General features: G+C 28.6%; 1 protein-coding gene across 4 annotated transcripts in view; it reads right to left on the bottom strand.

Annotated features, from left to right (window-relative positions):
* Positions 1 to 6917, bottom strand: part of LOC117169506 (acidic phospholipase A2 PA4) — a 223018-nt gene that overhangs the window by 140617 nt on the left and 75484 nt on the right. For 2 of the 4 annotated variants that reach the window (XM_033355918.1, XM_033355919.1), the window contains exon 2: positions 4958 to 5207. The exons of the other annotated variants lie outside the window; for them this stretch is intronic. The gene's annotated coding sequence lies outside the window, so the exon portion shown is untranslated. The remainder of the gene's footprint in view (positions 1 to 4957; positions 5208 to 6917) is intronic. 4 annotated transcript variants of the gene reach the window in all.

The following is a 6917-nucleotide window of genomic DNA, read 5'->3' as shown; positions in this document are numbered from 1 at the left end:
ATACAAAAATGTTTTAGAAATAGTTAAACTTTAACTCGAGTAATTTCTGTTAACACTTTAATTTAATACCTTAACTAATTACTTTAACTCATTCTGTAAAATGAAGCTACCGCGCGGTATAGGTCCCCTTTCTGCGCGGATGGTTCAATATAAATACCCGTACATGTAAGACTCCTCTTGGAGGTTATTTTTAACAAGGTGGTTTTTCCCGGTGGGGTTGTGCTGAAGTAGTGTGATTTTAGCAATGCGGAAGCATAGGCAGACGCGGGAGTCTGTTAGGCAAATTAAAATGATTCAATAAAAATTATTTTTAATTTATTTCCCATTATTCAATGTGTTTATAATTTTGAACCCTTTCTATTTCCCGAGTTCAATTATTGTTGTTCGTAGCTTTCGAGTGGGTGTTGTATTATAAAATAGCTGTTTCGAAGCTCTTGCGTAAACTTAATTTTTTATCTATTTGCAGCTTCTAATGTTGAAATATTAAATTATTAAATTTTCTATTATTTACTTCAACTTATTTCTTTTAAATTGTTGTAATTCAGCCGTCTCCAATATTTCTGTAAGCACTGGAAATGGAGTGCCAGATAGTGTGTTTTTTGTTGTTGTTTAAATTCATAATTTTTGTAAACACAGAGAAAAGCACTTCGGGTATGTAGCCGAAAGGTTGCGGGCTCGATTCTCGCTGCCTAAACTTATTTTCAATAAAAAAAAATTGTTATTCATTAAAATTAATTTTTTTAATACTTACAAACTTTTTAAATGTCTATATTTGTGAAGTTTTAAATTTAATAGCCTTAGAAAAATATGACGACTTTTATTATTTCGGACTTTTCTAATTTAATAATTTTGAATTGTCTGAAATATATAAAATATTATATCGAATTATATGAATTTAGGAAATTTTGTATATAAAAATTTTTAAAAAGATCAAAAAAACCACTGCATGGCCCTACTGTCAGCAACCGTCATGTAAAAATGAGGTTAGCTTCAAGAATATATGCGATAAATCACACCTATGGCGTCTCACGACCGTGAACTGGGTGGTATGTAGTATTTATTTTTTCGGAAATTTTTAAGTGTTGATACTTTTATTTTACCGGATTCTTGAGTCAAAGCATTTTTTGTATGTTTTAAAGTATTTCAAAATATTTTTAAATTTTCTTTAAAAATTATTTTTTCAAAATTAAAAAAAAATTAAAACTTTCCCCGGAACTTTAAACCAAAAAATTTTTTATTTCTTTAAACCTGTACAAATTCTGAAAAATAATGTAAAATTGTACTTCCAAATATTCAAAAATCTAAATTTTTTTATCTCTTAAAAGTCTTCTCAATGTTCAAATTATTTGTTAAAGTTTCAAAATTATGCTTTTAATGAATTCTAATTTTTCCTATTTTTGTAATTGTTCAAAATTATAAAAATTATCTAAAATTTTCCAGATTTTTTTTTCACAACTTTTTGAAATGTTTTAAAAAGTTGTAGAATATTCGCCCAAAATTATTTGTTGATAAATTTGATAATTTTCTTTAAAAATCTTGAAATCTTTTTAAATATTCTCTTTAAATTAACTTTAAAAATAAAAAGCATTGTAGATTTTCTAAGGAAACTTAAGAAAACTTTTTTATCCTCTTCAAATCTTTTCAAATTCTTAACAAGCTTTTTCTTTCAAAATCCTAAAAAATCTATGTTTCGCTCAACATTTGTAGCATCTCAGCAAATAACAAACTGAAGACATCCACTAAAATCATATTCACACAAAAAATTTGAGAGGATTTCTTGTTTTTAAAAATAAATTGTTAGAGAAAATTTTAAAATATTTCCAAAAATGCTGAGAAAGAATCCATAATATCTTCGGCAATTTTTAAATTTTTTAGAACTTAAAAATTGTAAGAAAAATTTGGGTCTTGAAGAATTTAGAAGTGTTGAAGCGATTAAAAATATTTTGGAAGTTTAAAAGATTTCCTAATATTTATAAAATATTTATAAAACGACGAATTTTTAAGAAATAGTTCAATATTCTTTAAAAAAAGTATACTCAACTAACAAGATTAATCTTAAATCAATAAAAAAAAGAATAGTTACAGTTTCAACCAAAAAATTTTCTTGGTAAATACTTCAATTTTTAATCCAAAATTTTAAATAAAAAAATTATTTTTTAACCAAATATTTGAATTTTCAATACAAAAAAGGAGTTTTTATGCAAGCTTTATTTTCTACCAAAAAACAGCTAATTTAACAAATATGTACTGGAATTTTAAACAAACAAAAAAACACACCTTTCCAAGAAGGATTTTAAATTGCCACCATTTATTGTCATGGCTTACTGAAGTAATTAATAAGACTTTGATTAATAATCTTTTAAATTAATCTTTCATTTAAAACAACCCTGTCATTATTTGCAAGATTACATGATTTTTCCACTTTTTCCACAATATTAAAAAAATGCAATGACCCTGCCAAGTCTTCCTGGTTTTGTGTAAAAGAAATAATTAACTTACGTTATGTCCCATTTTTTTCTAAATCAACATTTATACCTTTCGCAACACAAAAGTTATAAATAGCCTTTCGACTGAACTGTACTTGAATAAATTATGCCAATTTCACTACACAAAAAAAGCTTCGAACAAATTATTTTAAAACATCGGATTTTACATATTTTTAATTACATGCTTAGAAACTTTTTTTAATTTTTGAATGGTTTCAAGAGAATGAAAGAATATTCTTCAGAGTAATACGAAAATTTGAAAGGATTTTTTTTATATTAATTTTTTGATAAAATTTAAAAACATTAAGAAAAATTCGTTTCCGTTTCAGACATTTAAAAATTTTAGATAATTGTAATAAAAAATAAAATATTTGAGAAAAGTTACAAAATAGTTTTTAAAAACAACTTACATTTGTAACACAAAAAATTAATTTTGTATAAGATTAATTTTCAAGTATTAAAAAGACAAATTAAATAGTTCAATTCTTAACCCAAAAACAATGGATTTAAACAAAGTTAAATTTTCAATAAAAAGAAGAATTTTTAACCTAGAAAATTAATTTTCTGATAAAAAAACAACAAACTTATTTAAAAAATCTTAAAATTGTCAACCAAATAAATAAATTTGTTTACTGAAAAAGATCAATTTTGAAGCATAAATAAAATAGTTAAATTTTCAATTTGAAATCAACAAATTTCTAAACAGAGTAAAATTTTTAATGAAAAAGATGATTTTTTAACCGAGAAGATACATTTCCTACCAATAAAAAATGAATTCAAAAAATATATAGTAATCTTTAAACAACAGAAAAGTATTAATTTTCAATAAAAATGTTTGTCAATTTCCACCATTTTTTATTTTTTTCATCGTTATGTACAAAAAGAATGATTTAAACTTGAATTAATAGGCTCTTAAATTGATCTTTGAATACCAAAAAAACAGTAATTTTTTCAAAATGTTCAATTGTGCATAATTTAAAAATTGCCTTAAGATCTTTCACATTCTTTTATGTAAATTTTTTAATTAAAGCATCCCAAATTAACTTAGCCAGTTTGCAAACTAGAATATAGACCGTATATGTGAAATTACCCACTCTGATCTTCTCTACCCGCATTGTCAAACTGGAAAAATGTCGCCCTGTTTGACAGCTTAAGGTAGTTGGCCAGTGAAGTTCGTTTGAGTTGCGCAGTCCGAGATTCTCATTTGACTAGAGCATTCCTGCGTAGACGCAGTCGATGCTACGTCACGGCTCACTAGCCGACACGCGGCGCGGCCGTTGCGGTTATAAACATAACCCTTCTTGTTGTTTACAAGACGGTTTCAAATGAAAATTGTTATTTAAGTTTTGTTGCGTGCAATAAAAATGCCTCCAAAAGTTGCTCACTACACACGAGGAAAAAGGAATGGTAAATTTGCAAAAAAAAGTAGTTGCTGCTAGAGAAAAGTTACTGGCTTCTGTTGCTGAAACCAGAAAACGTAGACGTTCTGCAAATCATTTTTTACCGCAAGTCGAGACTGACGATGCGCAAGATAATGTAAGTACAATGTAATTTATGATAAATTTGGAATACAAATCTAATAGTTATTGTGAGTACTGTGTTCAACTAGATAATTTATTCTAGATAATTCTAGATAATGTATTGAATAAAATATTTTAAATACATCAAATTTCGAAAAAAAATTTTAATACTTTTTAATAACGTCCATGATAATCCACAAATTATAAAATCAATGAAATGTTCATATTTTTACCGAGGATGAATGTTTATCACAAAGCCCTTTCTGAATTTACTTCGTTGAGTCTTTTTGAATTTTTAAATTTCGCGCGCTTCCAGCAACGATTTTACATCGTTAATATCTTTTGATAATGCATGTTTAGACCCGATTTTTAAATTGTCATAGCATCCGTTATGATGTCAACTATGAACTACTGGTTTTTTGATCATATTTCCAGTCTTTTGCCAGAGATATTCAATAATATCAACTCACTTCCGGTGACTGTCTCATATAAACCCGTGGTAGGCGAGGTACTTTTGAAGGCTTTGTTTGAACAATTTTGGACGTTAACAGGGGTTGAAATTTTGAGGGGTGGTTCATTTAAGCATTTAAAACAACCTCTCTGAGTTTCGTTACGATTTCCAGTACTTGGGTTTAGTGGGCAACTACCTTAACTAAAACCGTCTATCATCTATTTCAGTTTATAAACTGGCCTGAGTAATTGGGGACGCTTTATTTTAGTTCGCAAAAGCCTCGGGTAATAGGTGGCGCTGGTGGGATCGGCAATCTCCCACCTCATCTTTGTCCAAACTTTTCGACGCCTTCTGCGCCATGCTGCGTGAGAATCACAGCGATTGAAATGGAGGCCTGTGATTGGTCTAGAACCTTTCGCGCTATACGTTGTGCAATTGTGTGTGCGCCCCGCTAAACATTAACGAATTCTTGGACGTTTATGGTTCCACTCCCCACTTACAGGGATAGTACTCCTTATTAAGCCTTCGTGGTCCCACTCTCCGACTTCGTTCCAATCATTTCCGAATGTCGCCGAATGTTTCCGAATGACCCCCCACTTAACTCTTTCTGAATGTATCTCATTTCTTTCCGAATCGAATAAAAAGATGTATATTTTCGTAATAATAATTGATTTTTAACTTCAAAAGCATTTTAAATTGCAGCGATCCTATTGATTCCTGTTGAATCCAGTAAAGAAGTTTCCTCAAAACCTAGAAACAAGGAAATTTTATTACTCAGAAAGTCTTTTTGACTTTCGTATTATAAATTACGTATATTATTGCTGCAAATATTCCAAATTTCGAATATTCGATCTGCCCAAGTATCATTTGTAATGAACGAACAAATTCTCATCACGTATCTCGTGCTTCGCACTCGAGTTTATCCCTAAAATTTTATATCATTCCCATAAATGTATATTATTATAATTCGTGACTTGCATTGATATTAAAACAGACGAAATTTCATTGTCCTGTTTAAAAAAATTTGAAAATATTTTTTGAAATTCATTTTAAATTCATCCTAAATTATTATTAGTGTATCCTACATTTTTTATATTCTTCTAAATTTACTCAATTCTATTCATTCGATAAAGTTTTTATTTCATTCATCTTGAAGTCTTTAAAACTCACCCTAAAGAGGAATTTCATGAAATTCTTTTGAAGTTTCTCTAAATTTTTCCTTAATTAATTTCAAACTCATTTTTGAATTTATTGAATTATAATTGTACAAAATCTAGAACTGATTTATTTTGAAAGTGCTTGGTTTAAATAAGATTTTTTTTGTAAATGTTATATTAACATTTTTTAAATAATTTAAAATTGTACATTTCAGTATTTTTTTTCAAATATTATATTTATTTTATAAGATATTATCTAAAAACTATTCAGCTGATACGTTTTTAATTTTTTTAAGAATGGTTGCGCATCAAATTCCTTGATTCAGAAAGTGCGCTTTAAATACTTTGAATCATAATTTTTGTTTATTTTTCACGTTTTGAATTTGAAATTATAAATGAGAAAAAACTGGTAAATTTGGTATGCTGAAAGTTAAAAAAACGGCCTGTCGTATGAAAAAAATAGGTGAAGGGAATTTTGTAGCTACGTTTTGGAACATACGCCCTTATGAATATTTTAATTTATCTTGTGCCGTTTCTTCAAACAGTCAATTTCATTATTTAAAATGTTATTTTTTACGATTAAAACAAAAACCAAGCAATTTATCAAGAAACTATTTCAAAAAGAATTTTAGATTTTTTGGGTTAAACAACCTTTCTCTTAGATCTTGTGTCAGGAGATTGACTTTTCGCTTCCGACTTTCACAGGCAGCCACCGACTAAGGGGAGCAAACGTTCCCTTCCACTGTACGAACTACGTCAGCAAGCCAACCAATGTCCAGCCCTTTTCTCCCCCTTTCTTCTCCCCGCCACCCTTTTCTTTAAAGATACACTGTCGATATGTTTTCCATTTCACTGAAGTTTTGAAAAATATTCAACTTCAAACCCAGATTAAATGTCACAGTTTTCATTTGCCTAATAAATTTCAGATCTGTGAATCGATACGCAAGCATTCATTTGTTTTAAAACAAACTACAATGTATCAGTCGAAAAGAACTTTCTAGATTGACCTTTGTTGAACTAGTATCGCGTTATTATGAAGAAATCAAAAAGTAAAAGTATAATTAATAATTAAAAATTAAAAAGGACATACATATACCAATATACAAACATATTTCCAATACAATTTCAGATATCACTGAACTAGGAAGGGTGAGGGCAAAGATATTATAAACGTAGATGCGGTACTGGGCGTCGGAGTAGGGAATTATATATATAGGACATCACATTTTCTGCCCTATCGAGGTGCTGCCCTCATCGTACTACGAAGTCGAATTCTTATTTTCTCATTCTTCGTAAAATATAA

The sequence above is a fragment of the Belonocnema kinseyi genome, chromosome 3, assembly GCF_010883055.1.
Source record: "Belonocnema kinseyi isolate 2016_QV_RU_SX_M_011 chromosome 3, B_treatae_v1, whole genome shotgun sequence".
Classification (NCBI taxonomy): Eukaryota; Metazoa; Arthropoda; class Insecta; order Hymenoptera; family Cynipidae; genus Belonocnema; species Belonocnema kinseyi.
The sequence above is the reverse complement of the archived record's forward strand: the minus strand, read 5'-3'. Positions and strand labels throughout refer to the sequence as shown.